At 37.1% G+C, this 19,153-nt stretch overlaps 1 protein-coding gene across 2 annotated transcripts in view; it reads right to left on the bottom strand.

Annotated features, from left to right (window-relative positions):
- The window catches only part of LOC113050668 (guanine nucleotide-binding protein G(I)/G(S)/G(O) subunit gamma-12-like), a 42,794-nt gene that overhangs the window by 19,252 nt on the left and 4,389 nt on the right, over positions 1-19,153 (bottom strand). The window contains exon 2 of one of the 2 annotated variants that reach the window (XM_026213879.1): positions 1,457-1,498. The exons of the other annotated variant lie outside the window; for it this stretch is intronic. The gene's annotated coding sequence lies outside the window, so the exon portion shown is untranslated. The remainder of the gene's footprint in view (positions 1-1,456; positions 1,499-19,153) is intronic. 2 annotated transcript variants of the gene reach the window in all.

The following is a 19,153-nucleotide window of genomic DNA, read 5'->3' as shown; positions in this document are numbered from 1 at the left end:
AGGCAATTATTTTATATGTATTTTTATATGTGTTTATTTCTAATATTAGAGATTACATTAAAATGTTCCATCAGGCTTTTAACCAATATACAGTATAGTAATAATATACTGTACAACCCTAATTATATTTACTTTTTGCACATTGTGTAAAGCAGAGCATTGAGTAATAGGGCTGTGTACTGCCAAGAATCTGGCGATACGATACATATCACGATACAGGGGTTGCGATACGATATGTTGAGATACACTGTGATACTGTCAGCAAGGCGATATATTGGAATATTTCTTATTTTAGGAATAGGATATATTTTTAGAAAAGCTGTCATTAAGAACACAATTCAATTCAAGTTTATCTGTATAGCGCTTGTTACAATACAAATGGTTCCAAAGCAACTTTACATAAAATTACGTTTCTACAATATTTAGTACTTATCAGTGGTGACTGTCAGTTTATGCAAATAAGGCAGAAATGTATGGAAAAATCAATTTTTAACCAGAACACAATTGGATCTGCATTTGCAATAATCAGTCCCTGCATTCAGCGTTATTGAAACAATTTTTGTGCAGTACGAGTTAAGGGTGGGGTAGTTGGGAATTAAAGTCAAAAATCTAAATGAAACAACTGCCATGAATCTTGGATGATTTTTTATTATTATATATTTTATCGATATTCCGTTTTTGAGAATCGATACAGTATCGCCAAACAAAATATCCTGATACTAACGTATATAGATATTTTCTTACACCCCTATTGAGCAAGAGGCAGAAAATCTGATTAACTGAGGAACTGGTTAAATTTATGTATTATTTTTTTATTTTATTTTATTTTTTTAAGTTGGAGCCCTAAACAATGATCTACTTGGCCAAAATGGTTGTTTGATTAAATGATGGCTCCTCTAATTCTTTGTTAATGTAAGTTAATTAAATACAATTTGGCTGACCACCTGGCAATAGAGCTGTTGCAGGACTGTAGATGTGATTTTGAGAGACAATGAGGGAAACGTGGGACAAATACATTCACTACTGTGCTGCTATGTAAATACTGATTGACAGCAGAGCTGCCAACTCACACGCATTCAGCATGAGACTCACAAAATTAAAACATTTCTCATGCCACATGTCCATTCAACCTTAAAAGTGTCAACAGCCAAAATAAAAAAAATATATATAGGTATAGGTCTCAAATATCATCAGAAGCCTGAAGAATATCTAATACAGTATTGTTTCTCACACACACATTGCTCTACACCCTGTGTAAATCTCTGGCCCCTGTGCACAGCTGCAATCTTGAGAAGGGGCCTCAGTGCAGAGAATTCAGAGTTAATGCTTAACTGGAAGCTGGGCGTTAGTTCAGTTCAGTTCAGTTCCTCCCTCCACTTCTTAGAAGTGCCAGCACTGTTTCTAGTAAAGTGAAATTGAAAGATTTCTCTAAGCACATGGAAAAGAATTAGCCTACCTGAAAAAAACAGCTCCTGGAGGGCCAAGGACAAGCGGGAAGCTGCTTGTGGTGTTGTTGAGCAATAGCATGTCCGTGAAAAAAAGGAAAAGCAAAGGAGAAATTTCAGAGAAACGGTTGTCTGTACTGTAAAGAGGATACGATCGTCTTATGTTTAGGCTGAGCAAATGGAAATATAACTGAACTGAAAACCTTGAAACAAATGACTGAAGATGGAGCCAGTGCAGCAGGGTCAAAAGCTTAAATCAGAGCCATGTGCATTAAACTAAAATGCAAACTATCTAAAATCACACAACAATCTTGTTCAGTTCTCAAACACGTTCTTCACTACTCAATCTCTTTCTGTGAGAGTGCACATGGGGTCATCCGCCTTGCTCTGGTGGGAGGACTGGACAAGGTAGGAGTGAGTGTATGTTCATAATGTGTGACTGACCACGGGTCTGGAGGCCATTCTGACAGCTCATGGGAAGGTTCCTCCTCTCTCTCTTGTTTATATTTCTCATGTTCCATCTTTACAAGGAAGAAGTGAGGATGAACTGACAACCTTGGGAAAAAAATCCCCCCACCATAAACAATCCAAGCAGGCTATTTGATCAGTCTGTGATAGTTTAAAAAGAACAAACCGCCACAGTTGGTCTCAAGAATTATTTTCACAGCTCTACCATCTAAAGCCCTATTCGGACGGGACTAGTTTTACAGGGGGTCGTTAGAGAAATCTGCGTTTCACAGACGTACTTAGTGATTTTAATCCCGTCCGAATCTGCCACGTCTGTGTTTTTCTCACACAACCTCTGTGATAATTCCAGAGCAAATTACCTACCGTTTTTCAGCAAACTCAGTGATCCTCTGAGAAAACGAATCCCGTCCGAATGCGAATGTCTGTGATTGCCGGTGATATTTTATTTCACAACGCGTTTCCATGTGTGTTTTGGCCAACGTGAATTACCGTAGATGCTCTTACTGCGCGGATGTTTGATATATTTGCTTAGCGGCAAATAAATAATAATAATAAAAAATACAAATAATAAAATCAAGAGCAAGATCGCGTAAACTGTTAATACCGGCTATTGTAATATCAGCATCAGGTAAGATTACTCACGTTCATTTATGTACTCAGTTACATTAAAAAAAAAAAAAAAAAAAAAAAAGGAAAACAAGTTAAACTAAAAGGAACCACACATTAACAAGATTTGCTATACTAGCCATTTAGAATTTATTGTGTAATAATACTAATGGCAATCATTTTGAATGAATGCAATGCACGCATACAGAGCGTGTGATGTGACGCCCAAATGCACAAATCAGACCCTCCCACCTCTGTAATAAACACGGAGATACTAGTCTCGTCTGAATTGGTACATGAAAATCACAGACGTCAGGTGGTAAGAATTGAAACTCAAACGTAGTTTAGAAAACTAGTCCCGTCCGAATAGTGCTTAATTTACATGACCTCTAAAATAACATATGTAGTGATCATGCACCCTTATGCATCACTGACTAAGATTTTTTTAATAACACAAAAAATAATTGCAACTATTTTTAAGATATATCAAGGTATTTACATTGATTACAATTACAACCGTCCTTACACCAATCACCTTCTGGCTATACTAAATAAATAAAAAAAATTACATATAAATTTACCCCATTTATTTCCATTTGCTTGATTGTAACCTAAATGTTTAATTTAACCAATTTCAATTTCAGTTTTTAAGCTAAGATTCAGTATGTAATTTGATTATACTTAGAAGTAGGTGGAATAGAAGTTGAAGTAGAGGAGTTTTGTTTTTATATAATGTTTTTTTTTTTTTTTTTTTTTTTTTTTTACAGTGATACTGATCATTGAATATTTTGAATTTGTTCTATTTGTAGTTTTAGTTAAAAGATAACCTGATCATTGCGACAAAAAATATTTTAATTGTTATATCATGATTTAACTAAATTAAAATTAGGGAATGAATTAATTATAAAGGGTTGATAGAACTGTATGGAAGACCTGCCAAGAGAGCATTGCAATAGTCCAGCCTGGACAGAACAAGAGCTTGAACAAGGAGTTGTGAAGCATGTTCTGAAAGAAAGGGTCTGATCTTCTTGATGTTGAATAAAGAAAATCTGCAGGATAGGGCAGTTTTAGCAATGTGGTCTGAGAAAGTCAGCTGATCATCAATAACAACTCCAAGGTTTCTGGCTGTTTTTTAAGGAATTATGGTTGATGTGCCTGGATGATGAAATTGTGATGAAATGATGGGTTTGATGGAACCACAAGCAGTTCTGTCTCTGCAAGGTTGAGTTGAAGGTGATGGTAATTCATCCATCAAGAAATGTCTGTTAGACAAGCTGAGATACGAGCAGCTATTGAATCATCAGGATCATAAATGAGAGGTAGAGTTGAGTGTCATCAGGATAGGAGTGATGTGAAAAGTCATGTTTCTGGATGACAGAACCTAGAGATGCCATGTAGACAAAGAAAATAAGTGGTCCAAAAACCGAGCCCTGAGGCACCCCAGTAGTTGGATGCTGTGACTTGGACACCTTACCTCTCAAAGATATTTTGAAGGACCTATCTGAGAGAGAAGACTCAAATCACTGGAGTGTGGTTCATGAGATTCCCTTTACCAATAAGGTTGATAGGAGGATCTGGTGGTTAACCATTTCAAAAGCAGCGGACAGATCCAGCAAGATAAATATTGAAGATTTTTAATCCACTCTTACCAGTCTTCGGGCTTCAACAATTGAGAGAAAATCAGTCTCGATTGAACCTCCACTTCTGAAACCAGACTATTTGCTGTCAAGGAGGTTGTTCAATTGTTTTTGCAATGAAAGGAAGAAGGGAAACTGGTCTGTATTTCTCTAAAAGATTTAGGGTTAAGGGTGGTTTCTTCAGTAGTGGGGTTATACGAGCCTGTCTAAATCCTGAGGGGAAAACCACCAGTGTGAAGGGATGTGTTAATGATGTGAGTGAGTGCAGGTACAAATGCAGGAGAAATGGCTTGTAGGAGATGAGATGGAATAGGATCAAGAGGACAAGTAGAAAGGATGAGTTTATGTATGGGAGCAAATTCCTGTGTGGGATTTCGTAGTAACCCAAATTCTCTTTCAATTAGTCACATTTGATGTTACGTCCCAATCACATCTGAGAAGTAAAAAACAGGTTAGTGGAATTTGCATGTCAAGCTATACCCCATACACATGTTAATATATGATTTTTGCTTTGGAGCCAAGTGGTTGCCCATATTTAAGAAATCATGCTCACATTCATCTCTAAATGAGTAGAAGAGAAGCAGAAACTCTCTTGCTGATAGTGATTCTGATGGTGCAGTTAGTGGTGTTTCGCTGGTGTTTGACACAGATGAGTGCAGCGATTCCCCCTGGGTGCTACACAATAAAAGAGCAGCTTTCCCTAAAAGAGCAACACAGCGACAAGCTTTTTAAAGATGCCTCTCCATTTGTACATTTCTGGATGCAGTCCTTTTTTGGCATCTTCTGACGGCCATGGTCACTTTCTCATAATGTCTAAAAAGAATGCTGAGAATTTGTTTGTGCATAGTTTATGCTTTCACTGCAATCACGACTCTATTGCTTTTGTTTGCTTGTGAAGGCTTGAGGATTACAGCATGAGCTTTTTCCGCTGGGTCAGTCCCCACGGACCACCCACGTGTCGCATACCATTGAGCTCCCGAGTGATGCCGCTGATCAGTCACATGACAAATCTTGCATGCTCCCAGATCTGGGGCTCCCGAGGAGGATCAGATTTCGATCACTGCATTGGAGGGTAAGCCAATGTCCTCTGCTCAGTGTCACCACTTTGGACTGACTGCCAGTCGGACTCAAAGTTGACAGCTATGCTTTCCTGTGCCACCATGAGCATTGAGCTGGAGTGAAAGCATTTACAGCTGGATGACTGGTTTTGGGGGGTAGGGTGTTACTCACGGCCACTATAAACCTACAAACCTGAATGAGTAGATGAGCACTGTCCTCTTAAATACCCATGTGTACAGGGGAGTGGCTGGGCATGCAAAATACACTCACCAATGTTCATTGGCCTGTTTTTTATACTCCCAAGTGAGACCCCTGATGTCAGTGTCAATGTAACATCTCTGTTCCCTCCTTCAGGGAGCGAGGGTTGCATACGTAACGAAACATTTTGCTTTACCCAGAATATTCCTTCAACTGCATTTTGAATGAAGCAGAATAAGTAATGTGTCCATATGTGTCACTCACCTGTGCTGAGCCTGAGAATGTAAATCATGTACACTCATAAATATTAATAAGGCTGATATGATAAGAATTCCTGTCATATACGATTCCTATAAACATTGAGGGAATTCGATTTCATTGTTACGTTCGATTTAATTAATTTTCAGAAACCCTAAGAGTCTCTGATTTCAAATAATAATGTAATGTTCTTTCAAGTGCGCAAATATGTAAGAAATTATGAAAGCAGAAAAAAGAGAGAGACTTTAACTTATACTGAAACTGGCATATTTAAAACTCATTAAACTGAGGACTGGCAAAGCTACCTCCATCTACTTTCCAGCACATTAATATTCTCTGGCCACTGACAGCCACTACCCCTGCAATTAAACTCTTCACATTTATGGCCAGGCAAACATTTCCTTTTCCTATGTCTGCCAAGAGACACGACTTCAAATTAACCTAAAAAAAAATAAATAAATAAAAAACAGGACAAAGGACAAAAAACAACACGAAGGGCAGACTGCACGCAGATTTTCAGGCATGTGGAGATTTTTCCTGTGAGGCCACAGAGGGTTTGGTCACATGCTGCTGACCTGGCTGTGAATATATCAACTCATGTCCTGCAGACTGCTGAAGGCAAGCTTCTTTGAAATGATTCCAGATTACAAACACAGATATACTGTTTTAAAGCGGCATCAGCTGATAAGTTTCTCCACTTTGGCCGTTAAGTGCCATAAGCGAGACTTTTATTGTAACAGCGTTGAGAACATAACCACCTGATACACAAACACTCCTCATTCATTATTTTACAGTCTTTGTTTAACAGTTCTGTCTAATTAGTAACAGAAAGGCAAACATTATAACACTTTCTCATGTAGAGTTGGGTATTTGAATCATTTAAAGTCTTTGAATATCTAATCATTATTTAACCCCTAAAACTTCACAAACTTCCAGCTGTTGAAGTGTGTTTTTGAAGCCTGAAAAAAAATGTCCATTCTCATTCTGCTGTCACTAGATCCATGGAAGTTGATGCATGCGGCACAAATATTTCAATTAAATTTCATAGATAGCTGAGATAAAATGTAATATTCTGACTCAAACAAGCAGGCAAAATAAATACACACACAGAACCATAATAATGGCTACCATGCATGTCAGCACTGGATCCCACGACTGACCTGCCTTTGTCAGTGTGAGAAAGAAAGCCTGAGTTCCAGAAATGTGATCTGAGATGACCCAGTTAAAGGAGGTCAAATATACCAGTGTGACAGGGACCAGGAAACCCACACACAGAGCTCTGATACTCCCCAGATAGTCTTGCCACACGCTTCTGCAAAGGACAAAAAAAAGCCCAATGTCCAAGCCCTGATTTTGACGCGGAGGTTGGGCAATACACTTAAAAAGAGCACTTCCTGTCTCCTGCTAGTCAATTAGTGACTGTAACATTCAAATTAGCCCTTTGAGAAAGCTGCAGAAGGCACACAACAACACAGGATTCAGACACTCTTATCAGAGCTATTAAATGTTAAACAAATCTGACTGCTGTCAGGAGACCATGCACAAGACGTCCGACAGATTCAGCCACGAGGGAGATCTGTGGACAAATCTGGTTCAAATGTCTCAGTGGTATTGTGGCAGACTGTGTGTGTTCACATCTCTCTGATTGACCACACAAACAGTTCCCTTTAAAAACCTTGTGAGCAGCCTCGAAAGACTGTCTCCAGAGGCAGCTGGCTTCCAAGACAGCATCTGAACTGATATCCCACACAAACCCCTGCAAATTTGCTGCAAGGTCATGTTTTGATAGTTCTACTTTTTGCTGCATTTTTTAGGATAGTACACTTTATTTCATTACTTTGACATATATCTCACCTTTCAAATATCTTTGCACATCACCTTACATTATACTATAGAACAAATAACAAAAACAAACACATTGACACTGTTACAAGCTTTCCAAATCCAGAGCACACAAATATTGACAAAACAGTCCCATTATCCAGACCCCATTGTTTTTTTTGTTTTTTTTTGCTGTACATCCCCAATTGTAAAATAAAAAAAATGAGACAAAAACAAAACACAGCTCTTAAACTGATGAGCAACAGCTTATAAATTAGCTTTTTTTTAATCAATGATTCGTTTGCTTGATTAAGTGCAACGTGACCACAATTTTACAAAGGGGGAATGTACACGACAGTTTTCAACTAAAATCCTTTCGTTTACACAACGCTGGCATTTTGGGGGCCTGAAAAACAATACCGTTATCATCTCAGTGTAAAGTACATGAACACAAATTTGAAAAGAGCTTTTGAACGCAATGCATTCTGAAATGCATTCTAAATCTAATGCTGATTTAACGCATTTTTTAAATCAACACAAATTTATAATTTATTTGAACCAGCCTTCACAAAAGTAACGCATGCACAATGCCTTAAAATGCTGCTTACGCAGGTAGCTCACCAGGTTTTGGGACAGAGCTGTGTGCACAAGCAGACACACAGATAAGTCATGATGACTTCTATTTGCTGTAACACTTCGGCTCTCTTATGGTTTCTCCCTATTTTTTCCTAAATGAGGTTATGAGCAGAAACCTGTTCTACAATTCACAAGATGCAATTGGCATGGTGATTCCACAGAATAAACAATAAATCAATAAAAAAAAATTTCTTATAAACATTACACACATTTTCATATATCAAATGTGTAACAATGCAAACAAGTGAGAGGTTTCTCGAGAAACTGAGTTGTTGTTGAATTGCACGTAAAAATGAAGTGCAGTTGATGTCTATATGTATTTTTCAATATATAGCCATACATGGTGCATTAATATATTCTAATATAGCTCTAGCTTCTTTCTGGTAATACTGGCTCATCCTCAGTGCAGCTGATTTCAGGTTTTACTATTCTTGTGATACATTTTGTCTCCACAGAGTAGGCAAAACATAACCCTCACACACACACACACACACACACACACACACACACACTCAGGAACAAGGAACTTCATGCATATTCTGTTAACAAGCAACTACAAAGTTATCTGTAGTCAGCATCCGTACTAACAGACAGAGAGAACAACAAATCCTAAATGAAGCACTTCCTTATTTTCCTGTGGGGTACACTACTACACACAGGATCAAAAAGACCAGTCCTACAAAGCCAAGTAACATCACTTCCTGCCAGACCACGCCTGTCTGCGCTTCAGGCTGGTTTGTGCGGATGTCGAGTGAGTGTGTCTGTGCGGAGGATGTGGGAGAGTGCGAGTCTATGTGCTTGTAGAGGGGGAGCTAAAAGAATGGTGAACGGAACTCAACCACATTCATATATAATGCAATGCCCATATATGTGCAGGTGTTTGCGAAACAGGAAGTTAGAGATGCCTTCAATGGGAAGTGCCTATAATAAAGCAGTCATGAGGCAATGTAGGCCAAGCCTGTAATTTCTCACTTTAACATTTTTGACATAGTATCAGCATTTATTTTCATATTTATATATATCATATATATATCCTTACAGGTCTCTTACGCATACAAGGATTCTGCTATAGTTTACAAGACTGGTTTCCAGAAAGCTCTTATGCTGACGCAAGTTTACTTTTTTTTTGTAATACCTGCTTGAATATTGTTAATAACATTGCTCCCTTGAAGATTAAGCATTCTATTAAAAAAGCTGCTCCTTGGTTTAATGACTCTATTCATTCACTCTGATGAAACTGTAGACCAGCAAAACGCAAATTGCATAAGGACAGGCAGCAGGTCTCCTATGACATTTTAAGGGACTCTCTCTATTTTTTCAGAAAGCTGTTGAGTCTGCTAAATCTATATTTCTTTCAGAGATTGTCACAATAAATCACCATAGACCAAGAGTTCCATTTTCAACTATAGATGCTGTTTTAAACCTTGCTGCTTTCTCTGATGTATCTGATATCTTAACTGAAAACTTTTAGCCATTTTTTGTTGAAAAGACAACAAAGTCAAGACCACAATCAATGGTGACTCCTTATGCCTTTTCCAAAATAACTAGGTTCTCTTCTACCTAGAGCACGTTTGATTTAATTTCTCTCCAGACCTGGACATTATTGATCACCTGAAACTTACTTCTTGTCTGTATGAAAGTACTCCTCCACACTTATTTAAGCAAATCATTGCTATCAATTTTTTATTAACTTGTTTGAGTACTGGTACAGTCCCTGACTGCCTAAAACATGCTTCAGTTACACCTTTTCTGAAGAAACCACATCACACATTTTAGAAAAGGTTGTATTTGCTCAACTACAATCTTTTCTGAATTTAAATTCTTTTAATGATACTTTCCATTCAGGTTTTAGAAAATTACACAGCCTTATTCTGCTCTATTGAAAGTTACCAATGACTTTATGCTGGCTACAGATAATGTGAGTGCTGTTGCTCCGGTTCTTTTAGATCTTAGCTCAGCTTTTAATATGGTATTTCATACAATTCTTATTTCCATAATGGAAAATATTGTAGGCATTCAGGGCACCTTTCTAAATTGGTTCAGTTTTTTTTTTTTTCAAACAGAAAGTTCTCTGTATGTATCGGAAACCATACCTCCTCAGCAGCACATCTCTCCTGTGGTGTTCCACAGGGTTCTATTCTTGCTCCAACATTATTCTTGCTCAAACATTATTCTCTTTATACTTGCTGCCATTGGTTTCCATCTTTTTCAAATATGGAGTATCATTTCACTTATGATAAGTTATCGTACGCTGATGACACCCATTTGTACCTCCCATTTAAACATAATGACTCAGGCTCCATAGAGGTCCTTCTAGCGTGTGTACAGGAGTTGAGATTATGGCTCAGGTTCACATTCGCATCCGCTGTGCCCATATAGCATATCATTAATGCAAGCCCACCAGCCAAGAGATCACACGGTTATGAGCTCTGAGAGAGCAAGCCGTCAATCCACACAAAAGAAAGACTGAAACTAAAACCTGCCGCTCTTGTTGTCCTGCAAGAGAAAGGAATTTTTCCCACACTTCCTCCAGCAGGGGTGAAAACAACCTTTCTCAGCCAAGAGACCCTCTTCTCTAAAGCAGCTCAATATGACACTCCATCACAGATTGTATTACACTTCATGCATTCCAGCCTGCTCTCTGTTAACAAATTTAACAAATACACTTTTATTCATGTGAATTACGGCTGTGTTCTGAGTAACTAAGCACACCTGACCTGCATTCACTGCTATGCTCAAGTATGTTATTACAACACTAGGCTAGTTTTGACAGTGAAACTTCAGAATTTCACAAAGACTGTTTTTTTATTAAAGAAGTGGACACCACGAAAGGGCCTTGGATCTATTTCTCTGTGTGAGAAGTGGAGGATAAAACCTGAAGGAATAATTGTGGCATAATCATAACAACATGTAAACAGATTAGATTAGATAAAGAATTATAATGCTGGACCTGGTGCACAGCAATTCTTATAAAAGAAGAATCCAGTCTACTTTGTTGATGGAAGCTTAGTGTTCTATGTTGAGGGAATTTAAATCTCTTCTATAGTTCTGTGGCTCCCTCTAGTGGACAAAGTGGCTTCACGAGACTTTGGCCAACCGGAATCCATGAATCAGTTCAATTAAATTATTTTAACCACCACTTGTAGCTCTAGACATCTAAAAGTAATCATAAGCGATGAGAAACTGTCTCCCAGAGCCTAGAATGTTGGAGGGCCATTTAAGGTAGTTAATGTTCATGTTTCCCTCATGATTCATCTTTCTTTACCAAATTTCATAACACATTTTCTCATTGTTAACTTTTTGTTATGTTTATGTTTTTACATGATAGCCGTACCATTGGGCTTGGATGATACAATTTAGTCCCGGAATGTTTTTAGTGATGGTCCAGCAAAACATTAAAACAACACTGAAAATTCCAGTCACACATATAAGCATTTCCGTATATGACACTTGCCACTGTTTCTTTCGTCCACAGTTTGAAAGAGCTTGATAATATCACTACAACTGTGCGTAACCGCATGCATTGCTGTCTTTACCCCACTAGAGGTCAGTGTTCCTCAGCGGGATGAAAAGGGTTAATAACAACAGATAAGTGGTTTTAACGGTCAAATCACTCAAATCAATTTTAATGGTACACACTAACTTTTGAAAGAAGATGTAGATTAGGTTTGATTTCATTTAGCAAGGATGTATTAAAGTGATCAATATGGTCAGCAAAGCCATTTATAATGTTACAAAAGATTTCTATTTTAAAGAAATACTGAGAAAAATATGTATTGCAATTAGTTTTACAAGCTGTTTATCAGCACCAAATCAGCATATTTAAAATGTAAAAATGTTACTGACCCCAGATATTTGAACAGTAGTATGTGATTAACCATTAATATTAATATATGAAATGTGAGCCTCAATGAAGGACTGAAGAGGATGCCTCTGAATGTTTAATAGAACAAACAGACATTGACAAGGATAATTCACATCTTTAGGCTTGGGCAACTGTTTTGTGCTGGTAAGAAAAGCTCCATCTGTGTTGAGTTTTAGCAACTTTTAACATACCATTTGGATTGTGAATGTAATTTCTAACAACAAAAATATTCCAGGAGGATATAGGCTAACACTCAGAAATAGAAGGAAACGCTTATTTTCTGGATCCAGTTGGTTATCAGATTGGACATAATCAGGAAGGGGATCTGACCACATTCTAGTGAAACCAGTTTAACCCCTAAGGCTCGCCATTTGTCAACCAACAGATGCAGGTCGATATGATCTATACAAGCGTGACACAACCTGAGAAACACATTCTTGGAAAATCCCTATGGTCTTTATTTCCTCTTAATTTTTCTTTGAAGACTTCCTTACTTGTTTATATTTGGCATGAATTCAATCGCCATGAAATTCAGCGATGGCCAAAGTCTCATGAAATTTTCGGCCTCTCTACATCTCTCCTGGAAATCAAGTCTATTTCTTCCTTAAAACGCCATATTGTAAACATGACTTTGTAGACAAACTGATTAATAAAAAGAAAAATCCTCTGCCCGTATGTGTGTGAGTGCATATGACCAGCCATTCATGATAGAGCTTGGCAGATTTAGAAAGGGTTTTCCAGTTTTTGAGCAATATGCATCAGAGATGAGAATGAGACTACCAGTGTATCAACGTCTAGTGTGTTTAGTTTGGACATACAGCAGCTCTTATCAGTGTGAGCAATTACATTTATTACCGTCTCTTTTAAGCAGCTGGAGGGGTTAATTTAGCCATTGCCTGGCAACAGGCATCAGCTTCCCAGATGCTTCCTAAGTGATACAAATACATACATTATTCAAATTTATAAAATATATATTTTTTATGATATAACCATCAAATATAAACATATATATATATATATATATATATATATATATATATATATATATATATATATATATATATATATATATATATATATATATATATATATTTATTTATTTATTTATTTATTTATTTTTTTTATTTTTTTTTTTTTTTACTTTAACCTCCAAAAAATGTAATTCAATGTAATGTAATTCAATGTAATGTTTTCAATTCATTATACATTTTTGAATAATTAATAGATCTGGCACAAAAAAAAAAAAAAAAACACTGTGTCACTGACCCAGTTAAAAACGAGATCTTTGCAGAAAATCTCTGTAATCCATTCACAGTCAAGACTGGCAAAGTAGGATGCAACAAGCTTGTAATAAACAAGTCTGAATGCTGGCAGTAAACAAACTAGCTGTAGAAAGTAATACAACAGCAACATTAAATTGAATATGCGGCTCTACAGAGAAACTTTATAGACATTGTAGGTTTCTAGATTGCTATGCAACATAGCAGGAAACCCGTGATGGAGACAGGAGGTGCGGGACAGAACACTCTCCAGATGAAACGGCTTAATAAAACAAGAACTCATAAAGTAGAGACAAAGTCCAAAAACTATGTCTCACTGCTGATTTACTGCAAGTATAACTCTCGATCCTACTTTTTTTGCCAGCTTAAAATCCATTCAAATCCATTCCGGGCTCATTTTCCCTCTGTGTGTTTACAATTAGTGTAATCTAGCTGTTCCAACACAACACCGTGACAGAAGATAAGGCCTTGTGGACGGTGAGAACTGTGAGTCCCGAGGTTATTCACAGAGTCACGCTTGCAACAAAACAGCAATTCAGATTCTGCAGTCGTCTCGATGGAAACCACGGCTTGTTGGAAATCGCCCCGTCAATCACACAGAAGTATCAAATGGAGTCAATGAAATATCTGTTTCTTAAAAGCATAATAATGACAAACTCTCCTTCATCCACACCACAGCATCTTCAATCATCTAATGGATCATATTTGGCTCAGAGACAACAGATGCTTGTCTACACCCAAACATCATGGCGTCTACTGTTTTGGTTTAGGTGCTGATCCTATTTTGTTTCTTTATTACCAACTGTGTTGTACAGTTACTAGGCAACCACTTACTTCCCTAGCCAGTGAGTTTGTACAGGGTTCTCCTTTTTCTTCCTTTCCATGTAGGCAATAACATGACCACGGCATTCATGTGCCAGCACCTAATTAACCAGCTCTTGCCGAGTGACCCTGTGCATCATTATATGAGTGATTTCTGCTATCCTGGTAAATAAGCTTCCCATAAGAAACTGGAAAGTCATCTTAGATGACATGAACATCTGGTACATCAGGTTGTGACCTCAATAAATAGTGCATTTACCTTGTTTCAACCTACCATTCCTTGGAAGTGAAAGGTATATGTAGTAAAGACATCTGGGGTTGATGAGGTTATTAGCATTTGTACACAACTGGCCTTACAACAGAGAAATGACTTAAAATAGCTAACTCGTGTAGTTATTTGCCATTTTTAATCTTACTAAACTGTATGTGACATTCAACCCTCATTTTTACCAAAAGCTGCGGTTATGGTGCATGCCTCCAGAAAGCCTGGAGTTTCAGTCGTTCTGTTCCCGAAACCAGACAGTAATCTCGAAAAACAGGATCAGAATCTGTACCTCTGACCGCATGAACAACAACACCTAAAAATGTTAAATGATTGTCCAAAAGCAAAGGTCTCCACATTTGCACAAAAGAAAGGGATAGTAAAATACAGTATGACGGGTGTATTTAGAAAGTGGAGTAACTGATTTAAATCGTGCTTTATGACATTGACCTTCATCCATTTTCACACTTCCATAATTTGTTTCTCCATTAAAAACAAGGATTTGCAGTTAACTTATAAAAGTTTCAACCCTATTTGCATCTACAGAAAATGTCAATACTAAGGACTAGTAATTCAAATTAATCTTCTACCATAATATTTAGTGTTTCAACCTAACCTGATAAAAAAAGCATGTGCTTTCTCTCTCTCTGTGTCTGTGTGAGCTTGTTTATGTGGTTAACGAGGACACAAATTTGTATAATGACATAGGTATGACACAGGTATTACAATGAGGAGGTGGTTTATGAGGACATTTTTAGTGTCCCCGTAATTCAAAACGCTTATAAATCATACAGAATTAGTTCTTTTGAAAATCCAAAAATGCACAAAGTTTGCTGTGAGGGTTAGGTTTAGGTGTAGGGTTGGGGTAGGGCAATAGAAAATACAGTTTGTACAGAATAAAACCCATTACGCCTATGGAGAGTCCCCATAAACCAAATATACCAACATGTGTGTGTGTGTGTGCACGCTCGTATGTTAAAATGCATTTTAAGTAATTTATTCCAAAATTAATAGGTACATAAGTGAGCGGTCCAACTCATGACATCATTTTGTATGAATGACATAGAGAGAGTACCCGCCTATGGTCATTTAAATAATCTCTGTCATGAGGTTAATGACCAAGACAATGAGTAAAACAATGAAGTCCACTTGGATAAATATGGAGGCAAGGCAGGAAAGCTGACATTAAGCCGAAAATTGCTACAGGGAGTTGGAGCTTTCAAATAGGTGTGATACTAAGTGCTTTGAGGGCGACTCAAACAGACTGAGTACAGCAAAGCCTTCTGGAAGATTACTGAAATGAAGTGAATCAATGAGTGAGGTAAAGTACTCTCTAATGGTTAGACTAATGAGTTCCTCCTTGAATCCCCTGAGCCAGTATGGCACCAGATCGCTGAAGAGAGGCGTAGTTTGAAACAGATCACATGGGGTTAGCTGGGGTTGTGCTCAATTCCACTGAGACAGATAAGCTTTTAATTAAGCTTTCAATCAGAATTGTTTGGTGGGTGAAGAATCACACCCAAGCCCTCTTGAAAATGTGCCTGGGGTACAAGCAATGTTATGAGGAGTTAGGAAAAAAATATATAAGAGGATAAAAATAATAAAAAGCAAAAATGTTTCTCCAAATATACTTGGGCACCCATTAATATACCTGGGCCATATAAAGTCTATTTGTTTGGAAGAACTGATGGCACGGTTGCAAACGTGATATTGATTTTACACAACACTGATTTTTAAACAAGAAGTTAATAATGTGAGTTTCAGACACATTTTGAACATAATATTCTCATTGTTTGTTTTTGCTTTGTTTCGCCAATAGAAATTGCCACAGCAACACTGTTGCACACCTGCGGGCAACACACAGTGGTGTTTCATTATTAAATAAATACACATTTTTTAACAAATCGGTGAGTCAATAATTCAGTGACCCCAATATAAATGTCAATATTCATTTTAAACAAATCTATGTCATAGATTCAATAATGCAATTGCACATGAAAATCTTCAGGTGTCAGGGGTCAACAACAGGCAGGAAACAGCCAATGTACTATACCAGCAAAAATATCCTTTTTTTGTAAATGGGACTATATTCGCACTTCATGCATTCCCTTTGGTCAAATTCTCTTCATGAAATCTTTAACGTTGATGTGTGTAATATACTGCATGGCCCCTCATCTGACATTGTTTGGGTAAACAGGCAGCGCTGCCTCAAACTCATGCCATTGGCTGACACGTCATACCTCATGTTTTTAAAGTGCCACAAAGCCACAGTGTTTACATTCATCAGCATGTCAACCACTGAATGGATTACTTAAAGTAATATAGTAATAGTTATAAAATGACTCACTTGACCTTTGAATGTCAATGAATTCAAAACAAAGGAACAAATCAGCCGTAACGCACCACTACAAATCAATCGATGGAAAAAGTAATAACTCTGGAGTTGCTGTGATTAACAGAGCAAGGCTGCTTAATGATGAGAATAACAGCTGTTTAGAGATCAGACCAAGTTCTAGAGGGTATGTTTATAAAAGAGAAAGAAGCCATGTGTCACCACACATTTATTGCCTTGTGTGGGTTAATCATATATTGATAAAAAAAAAAGGAAGGCTATATAAATATATGGTGAAACTGAGATTCTGGGCCAACAAGCTAAAATAAGCAATAAACTTTAACTCACAGCTCTCCTTCGGAGACTGATTCTGCCCATACCAATGTTCATGCTAACATATCAGAAAGGTTGCTTCATGTAAGCAGTTCTGAGTGGAATTTTAGTAAAGAAGTATTGAAAGGACAGACATGTAGAAGACATCAGGAATCACATAATAACTAAATACATAAGGTCTGACGACAAGGAATTAAATAGTTTTACAAGCTTGAGGTTTGAAGGTTTTATTGTGAGATAGACAGATGAAGATGGGAGAACAAATAAAATCTCACACAGACTATATTAAATCACTCACCTATAAGAAACCACAACAAAACAGTGTAGTTCGAACTCAGTGACCTCATAAGATCACTAAGAAACCACATCGGATCACAAGTTTCTCTGCATTGTTAGCATGTTTCTAATTGTTAAGATTTTTAACAAGTGTTGTCAGGCAGTGCTAGCATTTTACTTGGAGCTATTAGCATGATTTAACATTTTGCTATTCATAGGTTAAATGTTTTAAGCTTGTTTCACATGATGCTAGAACATTAATAGCATGTTTTAACATGTTGTTAATGTGTTTCCATATTGGCAAAATGATTAACATTTTAGTACACTGTCAGCATGTTGTTAGCATGTTTTCAAACATTGTTAATACTGCTGCGTCCCAATCCGCACACTATCCATCCTAAATAGTAATCTAATTAATTAATGTGTCTCATAGTAATTTGAAATGATTATCCCAAAGGAACCTGGGTGGTTATTTTTGGTTTGACTTCTAATACCCACAATCCACTGCATGCCAGACAAGGAATCGATTAGAACTACAAACAAATAAAATAAATAAAAAGTGTTTCAAAAACAGCAAGCATGGCGGATATGCAAGGCCGAGAATTGGGTTTGAGCAATAATCAACATCTAAACTGGGGAAAAAATATTAAATGTTATCTGCTGTATAGTTCATCTGCAACAACTGTTGCAGTAACTGTATTTGTGTTTTAGAGTTTATAAATGTTGTTAATTCATATTTTTACTGTGAGAAAGATACTTACAAAGAACTGATTTCAAACTCTAAATTGAATTTATTTTAACTGAAAAAATCAAGTAAGCAGTAATAGAATAAAAAAGAAATAAATGACAAGCAATGGCACAAATAAAAAATAAGACAGACCTAAAGTTAGCTGTGTTTGTCAGGTAGGTATAACAGTAATATTCAGGTACAGAAATGCCTTCAGAAACTGAATAAGCTGTTTAACTTTAAAATAACACTGGTTAATCTTCAATGTAGCAGCAGGTTTATTTAGGTTGCTGTCTCTTTAAGACCACATGCACGAATCTAACTGTTATACAAGTGTTGTTTCTCAACTGTTTAGTATAAATCGACTGTTTACATAAATAATCATCAAGACCGACATTTTAAAATTGTAAGACTCAGAAGCACATGCAAACGATACACTCCGTCATCTGTCCCGAGTGTCTTCTACACTGAAACTTTTGCAGGAATTTCCCACATTACAAGCACATAAACTGTGGGAATCAGTAGAATTATGCGTAATCCCCGTAATCCCATGCCGAAATTCAAGTCCTTTAAATGTATTGATATTTGGTAGATTTTGAATATTGGCCGAATTAGTCAATTCATCTTCAAGAATATATACTACAGAGCAATCAGATTACATAAAGTGGGAAAGCCAAAGGCAAACCTTGCAACTTGTCTGGTTCTTATTAAAAAAAAAAAAAAAAACTAGACCAAACTGGTAAATCCACATTCATTGGTTAATTCCCCACATTCCTCACATGACTCTGGCCTGACAGCATGTAGTACTCGGACTGTAATTAGAATTATCTAAACTAATATACAACATAATATTATTATTCTAATATCCGTGGTGTTCTTTGAGTCTTTAAGAAGAAGGTATTTGATGTCTGGAGAAAGGTATCTGTTAAAATAGCTTTTCAAACTGTGTACAATTGTGACCAGGCAAATCTTCACCCCTTGAACAACCAGGCAACGTTGACTCGTAACACACACAACACACCACCAAGATGTGTCAATGGTATGAGTTTGGGGCGGGACTATATGTTTGTCCAATCAACGAGAGATTGGTGGAGTGTTCAGAAAACTTGTCTGAGGCGATTATTTTCT

Source organism: Carassius auratus, chromosome 31 (genome assembly GCF_003368295.1).
Source record: "Carassius auratus strain Wakin chromosome 31, ASM336829v1, whole genome shotgun sequence".
NCBI lineage: Eukaryota > Metazoa > Chordata > Actinopteri > Cypriniformes > Cyprinidae > Carassius > Carassius auratus.
This window is presented reverse-complemented; position numbering and strand designations above follow the sequence as displayed.